The sequence below is a fragment of the Mixophyes fleayi genome, chromosome 4, assembly GCF_038048845.1.
Source record: "Mixophyes fleayi isolate aMixFle1 chromosome 4, aMixFle1.hap1, whole genome shotgun sequence".
NCBI classification, from domain to species: domain Eukaryota; kingdom Metazoa; phylum Chordata; class Amphibia; order Anura; family Limnodynastidae; genus Mixophyes; species Mixophyes fleayi.
Window position 1 is genome coordinate 111777897 of NC_134405.1, and position 12228 is coordinate 111790124.

The window sequence follows — 12228 nt, forward strand, 5'->3', positions numbered from 1 at the left end:
CAGCCTTTATCTACTAACAGCTTAATTTCACAGCAAGCTTGATGAGGATTTTAAACATGGTGCCATAATAAAAGGTTATAATGGGATGTTTTGCATTTAATGTATAATATAATTGGAATATGTATATCACAATCTATAATAGGAAATCACAGACACTGTTCAGAAACATGCCCAATTTTTTATGGGGCATAAGTATCTTGAAAACTGTGTTCTTCTACATAAAATAGTTGGTATTGCTAGTAGAAACATAAGATACTTGATGTTAGCCTTTTAAACACATGTTCCTTTTAGGTTATAGCTCAAATTTAAGGCCTTGTACACATGGGCATCAATAAGCCACAGATAAAGCAGCACTGCCTTGCATTCAAACATCTCCCTGCATTCTCAGAGAGTGCTTTTGCTACACAGTGAGCTGTTGCCAAAGTGTTCAATAGACCTTAATTTTCTGAGCATTTACAGTGCTTTGAAGACACCCCCAGCATAACCCATCATGGATGATTTATTGGTGCTCACGTGTACAAAGCCTTATAAGCAAACTATTACATCATTTCTATCAGCTAGGTGAAACCTGGCAATTACATCACTATTGTAAAGACATGGCTACATAAGTTGAACACACATGGACTTATATCCACATTTTTGATAATAAGGCGAATGTTTAGATAACGGTTTTCTCACATTGCAACATTGTAAATGAAACAAGAGGATTTTTGTATCCTAATAAACTTATATTGTAACTGTAGTGCCACAGAGTTTGATAAATGTGCTTGGTCCCTTTAAAAAAGTCTGTGCAAGCTCAGTAAGCATAGGACCAAAGAGTTTCCCTGTTTCTGCTGATCATTGGTTCGTGCAGCTGTCAATAAAAAACCGACAGCCTGGGAGTGAGATTACAGTCAAAATCCTGCAAGATTTGTGTGTGTTTGTGCAAAAAACTTCTGCTGAGTAAAAGAAGAAGAAGTTTGATGCAAGGTGCTGTGTGAAGAAAACTGAAACAGAAAAACCGACAATCAAAAGCCTATTTGGAATTTAACAGCAGCTGTACTGACAAGTTTTCCATGAAAGACAAGGCAGCAACAGAGACATCAGCAGCCCAGTGTGCTGGGGTGAGTCTATAAATTACATCCTATAAAAGTGGGACTTTTTCCTGTTTGAAACATAACAGTAGTGAGAAACAAGTGTATAAATCCTCAGCCTATATTTGGAACTGAAAGAGTGAGTCACAGTATGATAGAGTCTGTGCAACAGTGTGGCACTACAAGTCACAGCCAGCTTCAGGATATTAAAGTACCTAGTAATTAAAGTTTTTGCAGTACATCACAAGCAGTAAGATGTCCTTGTTCCAGAACTGTAATTAAGACTGCCCATCAGTTAAAGGAATTGTGTTTGTTAACCACCACCATTTTGAGACAGTCAATGCCGCATCAAGGATTAGTCACTTGTTTGGTGCAGAGACTGAATTACTGTCAGAACTTTATGTGGATTAGCCTGCATTGGAGCACCATTTAAAACATAAAATAGTTGTTTTGTTATAGGAACTTTGTGACTATTGGATACGGTTCAGTTCTGTGGAACTACAGACCCCAGCCGACACGAGAATGTTATTTGTCCTATCACCAGACTATTCTGTTACAACACTGTGGCTGGCAGATAAAGAGTATTAAGCTGTGCAATGATTGTGCTAATAAAGCGGCAAACAGTTATTAACAAGGACCACGAGTCAGGTTGCTCCAAAGTGGGCAGTGACCCCTGGCAAATCCACAGAAGCACCATATGCTTACTAGTCACTTACTGCGATGCTCTACTACCAACAACCGCTGTGATCCTTTAAAGGACTCACAGCCCGCCACCAAGTGACCTCACTATTGACTCCATTCTCCAATAAATCTGCTCTATAAAGAGCCATAGCCCATTGTCCGTCATGTGAACACCATCTGGTCTAAACAGGTGTACCTGTTTCACCGCTATTTAAGTGTGTTCAATGACTATTCCCCCCTAATGGCTGGATGACCTGACCTGAGGAATTATTGATCTTCCTGAGGAGGGTAGGGTACGCATAATGGGAGAGGGGATGGCAGGTCTCCAGTAAAGTTGTGGAATTAGGTTGAACCAGCACAATTTACCTGCTGGGCACTGTGCCCGATGGCCTATATATCCTCCCTAATGGAGATTAGTAAATCTAATGATTTACCCTTGCCTACTTTGCTACTCCCAAGGTGCAAAACTAATATGTTGGGGGGACCATTGAAAGCCACCTCCCCTGACAAGAAGGGCATAAGGGATGACCGTTTCTCAGGAAATCTTGCTGGGATCTACTCCACCCTGTAGTCATGACATGAATGAAATGCCTGCCACTGTGGCAGCCACAGCTGTTTTGGTCGCCCACAGTTGTTATCTATCCCACATAAAGTTAAATATATTGTCCCTTTGATCTGACGTAGTGGGCGGCAGGAAGAGCACCCATTGCTGCCAGGCCGCCTGGAAAGCCCTCTCGGTAGACAGGGCCAACGACGCCTCTGCGAGTACCGCTATGCTGGCTTGACCATCTGGCAAAAATAAGAGAGACATGGGATTCTGTGATGCAGGTGGGGCCTGTTCCCTAAAGCGGCTCTAAATAAAACGTGAGAGTGCATCTGCTAAACTGTTGTCTGTTCTGGGAATGTGTTGTGCCTAAAAGGTTATGTTTTGCTCCAAGCAGCGTATTACCAAACTATGCAGTAAATTAACTGCAGGTAGCAGGTAGCAACGTACCACCCTTAAGTTATCACACCAAAACACTACGTTCCTGCCACGGAGGTGATGGAACCCCAGCTTGAAAGACACTACATTAGGCAATTATTCTAGTGTTAGTAAGTTGCTCACTAGACCGTTGTCCCGCCACAAAGATGGCTAAGGTCTAGTCTCTAAGTAGTATGCTGCCAGACAGAAGCTCCGTATTTTCGCAGAGGACCATCTCACCACCCGCCGCTGAGGGATGTGTTGTCCCACATTAGATGCTATTGAGACCTTGCTACCTCCAAAATGTGCATGCACATTTTGGAGGTTTTCAGGGCCTTGGAAGTAGGCCCCGAAGCCGTTGGCTCCAAGGAGTGGAAATCTGAGGTCAGGTTGGATACCAGGGGGCTAAGCCATATGTGTTGAATTGCTGCAAGAATTGGCACCAAATCCGCAGGTCCACTTTGATGTCGGTGGTTAAGCTCAATCTCGCATTTGGTCGCCGAAACCCGGCCATGGCTAATTGGAGCTTCTTTCAGAATATCCTACCCATAGGGATAATCCGACACGCAAAGTTAAAGGAACCTATTAGCGACTGTACCTGACACAGGACGCTAATGGACAAGGTTAGTGCATCTTCTATTAAATACTCCATCTTCCTAATTTTGTCCTTGGGTAACCAACATCATCCCCTTATGGTGTCAATTTCAATGCCCAGGAAAGATAAGTAAGACAATGACCCTTCTATCTTTTTGTGGGCAATGGGAACCCTCCACAACTGGAGGGTTCCCATTGCTTGCGCTGCGAAGAGTGTGTCTGCACACGCTGATGATGAAGCCGAGCCTATTAACAAAAAAATCATCTAGCTACTGTGCGATCCCTGGGTGTCTTGTTCCTGATTGTACACACCAATGCAAGAAGGAGCTGAAAGTCTCTACGTACGCATAAAAGACTGAACAACCTATGTGGAGGCACCTACCAATGTAGAACCCATACGGCAAGCTAAAACCCATACAGTTAAAGGAGTCTGGGTATAGCGGGATCAGGCAAAAAGTGACACATTAGTCCCAGTCAGCTGCGATCACCAAGCACTCGTACGGAGACTTGTGGATAAGTGGATACAGCTAAATCACCATAATTTATACTGGCTATATTCATTTTTACTAACACTAGATTGAATTAGGAGGATTTATTGGTACCAATACAGTGTGCGGACAATTTTTTGGGTTTGTCCATATTCCGCTAAGAACTGATTCACTATCCTTGTACTAATCTTGTTCTGTTGAATAATATGCAGCCTATCTTCATGTATACTAATTTACTCTAGGATGGCGGTTCTCAAAGTGTGCTGTCACATGGGTGCCGCGGGCCAGCCATAGAAAAAACAAACAACACATAAACTTACCAATCCACGTGGTGCCAGGACCCAGCATCCTCCTCTCTCACGTAGTTACTGTTAGGGCAGAGGAGGGGGACAGTGTGAGAGGGGGCAGAGGAGGGGGACAGTGTGAGTGGGGGCAGAGGAGGGGGACAGCGGGAGAGAGGGCAGAGGAGGGGGACAGCATGAGAGGGGGCAGCTTGAGTGAGGGCAGAGGGGGCAGCTTGAGAGAGGGCAGAGGGGGCAGCGTGAGAGAGGGCAGAGTGTCTGGATGCAGAGGGGCAGAGTGTATGGATGCAGAGGGGGCAGAGTGTCTGGATGCAGAGGGGGCATTTTTGCATACAACTAAATAAGTATTTTTGTCCTGACCTAAATACTTATTACAATTTTTTGACCCAACTACCTCTAAAACAGGATTGCTCAGTAATTATTTTGGAGGGGTGCCTTGAAAAAATTATGGAGACTCTAAGGGTGCCGCGAACTGCAAAAGTTTGGGAACCACTGCTCTAGGACAGATATTTTCAGTTTATGATATGCTCTTTTGATAATTAAATATTTTATTATTTATTTGAAAGTATAAATGTTGTAGATAGAAATTGTAGAGACAGTCTGAATGGAAAGTACAAAGTATAATAGGCCTTTTAAGAATGTGTTCCTAATATGAACCTTGGCTTTGGTTGGGGTTCTTGTGCCTCCATCCCTGTCTAGGCAAGTCAGGAGATTTATGCGCAGCCCAGGACTGTTTGACTACGAGGATCCCCCCCATTCTCTGTGCGCAATTGCTGAACACGCAACCCAACCAGTTATGAAGCAATTGGTTTGTGCGGTTACGTTCCTCCAACCATAATCTAGCTTAGATGGACCCCACCACAACCCCCACTGCTGGTCATTCAAGGGAAGCCCCAGGCCCTAGCACTTTGAACCCATTACCTTGTCCCCTCTATTTCAACTGTACAAATACAGTCTGAAACAGATGTCATTTTGTGAAAAAAGCTGCTGCTGAGGGCATGCTAAGGACAAATTCTTCTTGCCAGTCTGTGGGTTAATCTACTATACATAGCAAGAGTGCTTGAAGTTTGCCCTGAGAGTTTGAAAATGTTCTGGCTCAAGGGATAATTATATTTGGAAATGCCTTTTCCTGTTTATAGCTGTAAACCAGGTTGTCATCATGATGGCACTAAAAGGTTCATGCAATTGCATTATCTTAAATAGATTTTATAGCAATATAGCAAAGGAATAAGTGAATGTACTTCCTCCAGCAAAAGAATTGCATAATGAGGAGAGATCAAACATTCCAATACACTGCAAAATCAAGTAAAGTTGAGCAGACGGGTAAATTGGATTATAATCTACAATGCTCACATTTTCCAGAAGAGTGATTGGAAGGCAGATCTGAGAACATCTATCTATCTATCTTATATACACAGTACTGGTCACCTATACACAAGTGAAGTAGTCATTTTGTATGTTAAGACCATATCAATAAGAATCATACCAATCTGTTCTCTAGGAACCAGTGGCATTGCTGACAAAATGAAATGTACATATATGCATGTAGGTTCAGCCTGACACATTACAAGATGTGGCAAGTTGTATACCACTACTATTTGCACTAGGTTTACGTCAGAAGTAGAGGTGCTCACTGACCCCCTTGTTTTGGTTTTGGAACTGGATTACCTTCGGGTTCTGGTTTTGCCAAAACCGCCCTTGCGTGTTTTGGTATTGGTTTGCTTTTTTTGACAAAATGCCACTTTTTGGGCAAAAATCACATAATTTAGCTATTATTTTGTACCTACATTATTATTAACCTCAATAACACTAGTGTCCAGTCATTTTCAGTCAATTTTTAGCACCTCACAGGTCACAGTATGATTTTCATATACTTTTGCCCAAAAGACTGTGCCATAGCTCACGCCCAAATAGTTGCCAGTGTTTAGTGCTTCAACAGAAGTATTCGGTCTTGAATTTATTTTTCAAAGTCTCCACTCACATTGTATTGGGCCATAGAATTATTAATAAGCCTGGCAGTGTTCTTTAAAGTGTAGTGACATTGTACTGTGCCATCAATATGGATTCACATCAGTCGAGAACAGACCAGGAGCACCAAGCAGCTGCTTGCACCAGCCCTGATGATAGGCTTTAGCAGATGATGAACAGGCATTCCTATGTTAAAGACTGAGGTGCATAGTGTTTTTAAAGTGAGGGAAACCAAAATGTAAAAAAACACAATTTTCCTTGGTAAATTAAAAAACCCTGTAATCAAGGCAAAGTTAAATGGGGTAGGGACTGATGTGAGCTAACATAACTTATAACTATATCTTATAACTATCTACCTAACTAACATAACTTATAATGGTTTCTGCTTAGTTCTCATCTGCTCTGTACAGCGCATCACAATTACTGGCGCTATATAATTAGCTGCTGCTAATGAGGATGATGACAGGGACGTGCAGGAGATGTTGTCTGTGGCTGGAAAAATTTCTGGACTTTACAGCCATTCTCCAATAGCATGTAGGAGATTGCAGCAGCATGTACCCAAGTACGTCACATTTTTCCGAAGTAGGATACTCTGTGTATCAGCGGCTTCACTAAGAGGCATACAGCTGACAATCTGTTACAAAAAGTAAGGGATGTCATTGCAACATAGCTAATCCTGCTTGGACTCTACAGAAGATATGTGATTTCTGATAACGACACCAATATTGTTAGAGCATTGCAGCGTGAGGGGGGGGGGGGAATTCCATCACATTTCTTGTTTTGCTCACACAATCAACTTGGTGTTACAGAACTTTTAAAAAATGACAGTGAGATGCAGGAGATGCTGTTTGTGTTCCGAAAAAGTTGGGGTCAATTTTGGGTTTCTGCAACAACATTTGGAGAATGCAGCAGCTGCAAGAAGACTAGCATTTGAGGGGAATGTACTTTAGTCCAGCGAAGTAGCCACCTGTGAAGAGACTGAATATAGAAATAGACAGGTTCTGGGCACTTGTAGAGAGATATGAAAGCAGTTTAATGGTGATAAGATTTTATAAACAATGTGTTCCGGCCGGAACAAAACAGCATAGACTAATGTTGTGAATGCAATAAAAATACATACAATTAATTGCAGTACCAACAAATAAAAACAAATAATATATCAGACTCCAAATGAGTCTATAGCTCACTATGGAGCCGTGGGAGTATGTGGTGCAAAAATGGATATGCCACCGTGATGCGCAATATTGTAGAAAAAATTGTCCAACGGTGTTGATTTGACAAAAAACACTAGGCATATAAAGTGTTGTCATGCAGATCGGTCTAAAGATGCATTATAAATCCCGGGATGCAGGAGTATTTGGATAGTGTATGATTGATCAGTGGTGATCCCGCAGTAATCCTTAGTACTGTCGTATGATAATAGCGTACTAAATTCTGAAATTGTTATAATGCGATTGGTATCGACAACAAAGAAGTTATATTGTCCAGTGTTGTGAATTGGAGAAGTTACGCTGATAAAGACATTGCAGGCATAATGAAAGGATCTGGTAAAAAGTTACTCACATGGTGCGGGAACGTCTAAATGTCTGTAATGATGGTGTTGATTATTGGGTGCGAACTGAACGCTTACCTCCGATGATAAGCAGGCACCCGGCAGGATAAGAGTGAATAGATCCGATTTGAGTCCTCCTAGTTCCCGGAAAAACCTCCTTTTCTTATCTGTGAAGAGACTGCAGACACGGTTATCTTGAGTCCAGTGATTGCCTTTATTATACTTTATGAGAAGCAAGTAAATCTGCTAACTATATTGTAATTGTAGATTAAGTACTTAATTCGCTCTGCCAGGATCCAAGAGCTATCCACATCTTGTAATGACGTCTACTCCTTCAGTTTCTCTGGCAACTGCTTGTCGGAAAAAACGTAGCTTTCCCAAGACACCAAGTGGTGATGCAGATGAGTCAGCATAACATTTTGATATTTGCTCTGCTCTAAAAGAATTGTCCAAAAATATGCCCTAAAATGAACTACAAATTCCATGAGGAAGGCCATTATCAGCAATTACATCAAAGTACACAGACTTCTATGATGGTGGATTCCAGCGGGGATGAATTACTATTGTTTGAAGATGTACACAATGATGAGGGTGATTATGATGACAGTGTAGATTGCAGCAGGGGCTGAAATCTAGCTAAAAGACGGGAGCTACCTGATGCTGGTATGCCTGGTAATATTTTGGGTAGAATGGCATGTTGGCAATTTTATGTTTTTCTATAGTAAACTTTCATCTTTTTTAGAGAGTTTTTTTTCTTTAAAAAGGTACAAGATTTTTATTTACATTTTTGTTTCCCTGACTTAAAAAGTGTGCATTTGAACATAGACTTTAGTAAATGTAGTAGAAGGATTAGTATCATCATCACTGAGACTGGAGAGTGACAAGAACAATGCCACCCCTGCTGTTTCTGGATGAGCTATGGTACAATAAAATGTAACTGCAGATTTAGACCAAGCCTGGCAGGCTTATAATTTCTATTTCAGCAATTACAATTAGCAATGGAGCTCTTCTCCTTGGGTGTTATCTATATAGCGCAGTAGAATTTGCCTGCAAATTCTACAGACAAGCCTGCTTGTCTTCCTCTTCATCAATGACTCTTAGCAATTGAGCATTCATATTTGGGTGTATATTAGACCCTACACTTTGTAGTGCAAATTCAGAAAAAAGCCTGCAAGGACTTGTAGATTAATAAAAATGACCAAAGCACCTCTTCTCTTTGGGTGTATATCACACCCTACACTTTGTAGTGCAAATTCAGAAAAATACAGTGCAATGACTGCTATATTAGGATTTCCGCACTCCTACTTCTATATGATCACTTTGTTAGCTCAATACTCTGACCTAACCCTTCTCTGTCCCTCTCTCAAATGGCGCTAGATCGCCGTGGAGGCAGGTATTTATTGAATCAAAAACTCATGAGATCCGAGATCCGACGATGTCACGATGATGTTTTGACTCGTTTTGGAATCCGAATAGGCGCGACAGTTCCGAGCCAACTCGGCTCGGTACTCGGAACCCCAAAGTTTGGGTGGGTTCCGTTTTCATGAAACCGAGCCCGCCCATCTCTAGTCAGAAGTAACAAGTGTGTATATTTAGGCACCTCAATAGGGGAAAGAAAGGATACCGCAAAGATAGCATAGAAATGTGTTTTGACAGTGTTAGTAAATGCTAAAAAAAATTATGTGATTTGTACAATAATTAATGCTCTGTCATACATATGTAGCACCCGTTTTCCTAGCACACAGAAAGGGGTAGTGAAATGTTCTCTCTAGCTTCAGTGCCTCCACCCGACTTGCAGTCTCTGATATATGTGCAGTATTAATAATGTCACAGTGTTTGGTGTATTTTTGTTACTCATCTCTCTACTTTGAAGATGAGTGTCTTAGCCACTGTTGGGTCGTGGACTAAGTACAAGCCTGAACTTGCAAGCTGTCTCTCTCTCTGCTCACACTCAATTCGCTAATAGGCTCGCTTTGCTGTGTAATCTCCCTCAGGCTGCTTAGGCGACTTGATAGAGGATTTTCTGCAATGATCCAGCTACAAAACATTTCTGTGCAAATCTACACCCAGCTTCTCTTTGCATAGCATGGGTATCCCTCTGTTCCTTTATACACTTCACTCCTTCTCCTGTTGTTGTGCAAACTTCACACATCCAGCACCTCTTCTTGTCAGATTTTTCCTTCCTGCCTCTCTCTTCTTCACACAGACTCTCTGGTATAGCTGACCACTGCTTCAAACTGCGTTTCCATAGCAACCTCAGGTCTTGGCTGCTTAGTATAAGCCAGCCTGGTTACACTCTCCCCCTGGTGCTCTAGCACAGGACAATAGCAACTCAGTGCTGGTGCACTACCTAAAAAGCAAGGGTGGGTTAATACATCCTGTCTCCCGGCAGAACCAACCCTGGGTTGTACACATTGTAATATGGCTAAGGATATACTAAATGAGGGTGTATTACTCTTGGTACCTCAGCATCTTACCTAGAGACTTGTAGGTAAGTATCATAGGCGGTCTAATGTCCTTTCTGGGATGAGTACAAGCTTCAGGAAACCCCTCATCTTCCACTGGTGATTCTGACTGGACTCTCTCTGGCATGACCTGAGCTTCCACACGGCTTGGATCGTCTACAGGCTGAAACTCCTCCACCACAGCTCAGGAATGGATTGTTCCTCTTGAACTGCTGAAACTTTCCTCCTGGTGCCTATAGGAGCTCCTCTCCGAAATTTTCTTGATTCATCCGGGGGATGAATATCCACATCAAACCCCCACACTTCGTCAGACTCAGATGATGATGGTTCCAGATTTCTCAAAGTCCTCTCGGACTGTGCATTGAGGCAATGACCTCGCAACCTTCCACTGTCCCTCCATGTTGTCCTATTTCTCCCAGGCTCTGAAGTGTGGAACCAAATCTCTTGGCCTTGGGAATAAATGCTGATGATAATAGGTTTTATTTTCCCAGATCTCCCTTCTGGCCTCAACTGATAAGAAGGAATTCCATCCAACTTTTTCACTACCACATGTGGGTCTTCTCTCCACCTGTTGGCCAATTTATGTTTCCCGGGTATGGCTAAGTGGCAGATGAGCACTCTGTCACCTGGCTGAAGAATGTGCTCCCTCACTCGCCAGGCATAATGGGCCTTGTACCTCTCTCTCAACTTCCTGGCTGACTTCTGAGCTAGTATATATGCCTCCTTTAACTTCTCCTTCAGTCTGGTTATGTATTGTAACCTCGAGGGCTCAGGAGTATCTTCTGTTGAGACCCTGAAGCAGATATATATGGGTAATCTTGCCTCTCTCCCGAACATCAGAGCATAAGGGGAAAACCCTGTGGTCTAATTTCCCGTACAATTGTATGCATGCACCAACTGGGATATGTGCCTGCTCCATTGTGCCTTTTTACTAGGGTTCAAGGTGCCCAACATATTGAGAAGGGTATGGTTAAAACTCTGTGGATGTGGATCACCCTGTGGATAGAGGTCATTCTTGACTTCTTGATTCCACAGATCTCACACAACTCCTTGATCAAACGGCTCTCGAAGTTTCGACCTTGGTCAGAGTGGATGCGTGCTGGTAGTCCATAGTGCACAAGGAACTTCTCCCATAGTACCTTGGCAACTGTACCAGCCCTCTGGTCATTTGTATTGTAGGCTTGGGCATAATGAGTGTAATGGTCAGTCACCACCAACACGTTACTTATGTTCCCATCCGGCTCGATGGAGAGGAAATTAAGGCAAACTAGCTCAAGTGACCCACAACTAGCGATATTCACAAGTGGCGTAGATCCGGTGGGTAGAATCTTTCTCAATATACACCTGCCACAGGTCTTGCAGTATCTTTCGATGTCTGCCTCCATCCTCGGCCAGTAGAACCTGTCTCCAATGAGCCCGGCAGTCTTCTCCACTCCTAGATGACCATGTTCGTTGTGCAGAGCCTTAAGTGCCATAGCACAATGCTTTTTTGGCAACACCAACTGCAATTGGGTCCTTCCATTCTTCCCTTGGGTCTCTCGATATAGTAGTCTACTCCTCCCCACTAGGAATTCCCTCTGACGTAACAGCAGAGCCGTCTCCTCACCCTTCACTCCACTGCTCAGTAACTTCTGTTTATACTTCACAGCCCACCGCACCGGTCCAATGGCTGGATCCTGCTGTTGATCTTCCTCCAGATTAGTCAACCAACAATACGATGGTGGTAAGGCCTTCTCAGTGGCTCCTAGAGAACTGATGCTCTCCCTCACAAGAGGGATGGTCACTCGCCCTTCATGGCACATCCCTCTCACCTCAGGAGCAGGGACTTCAACCCAAACTTCCTCCTTTCCTCCACACAGTCTCCCTGGCAATCTTGACAGAGCATGCACAGCCACATTAGTGTTTCCAGGATGGTATTTGATGCTAAAATTGTAGATTGCTAATGCTGCCAGCCATCGTTGTCCAGTGGCATCAAGCTTTACTGTAGTCTGCACGTAGTTCAAAGGATTGTTATCTGTCTGGACCTGAAAAGTAGCACCGTAGAGGTAGTCATGCAGCTTATCCACTACAGCCCACTTGAGCGCCAGAAATTTGCGGACTGGATAGTTTTTCTCGCTGGAGGACAAACTTCGGCTAACGATACT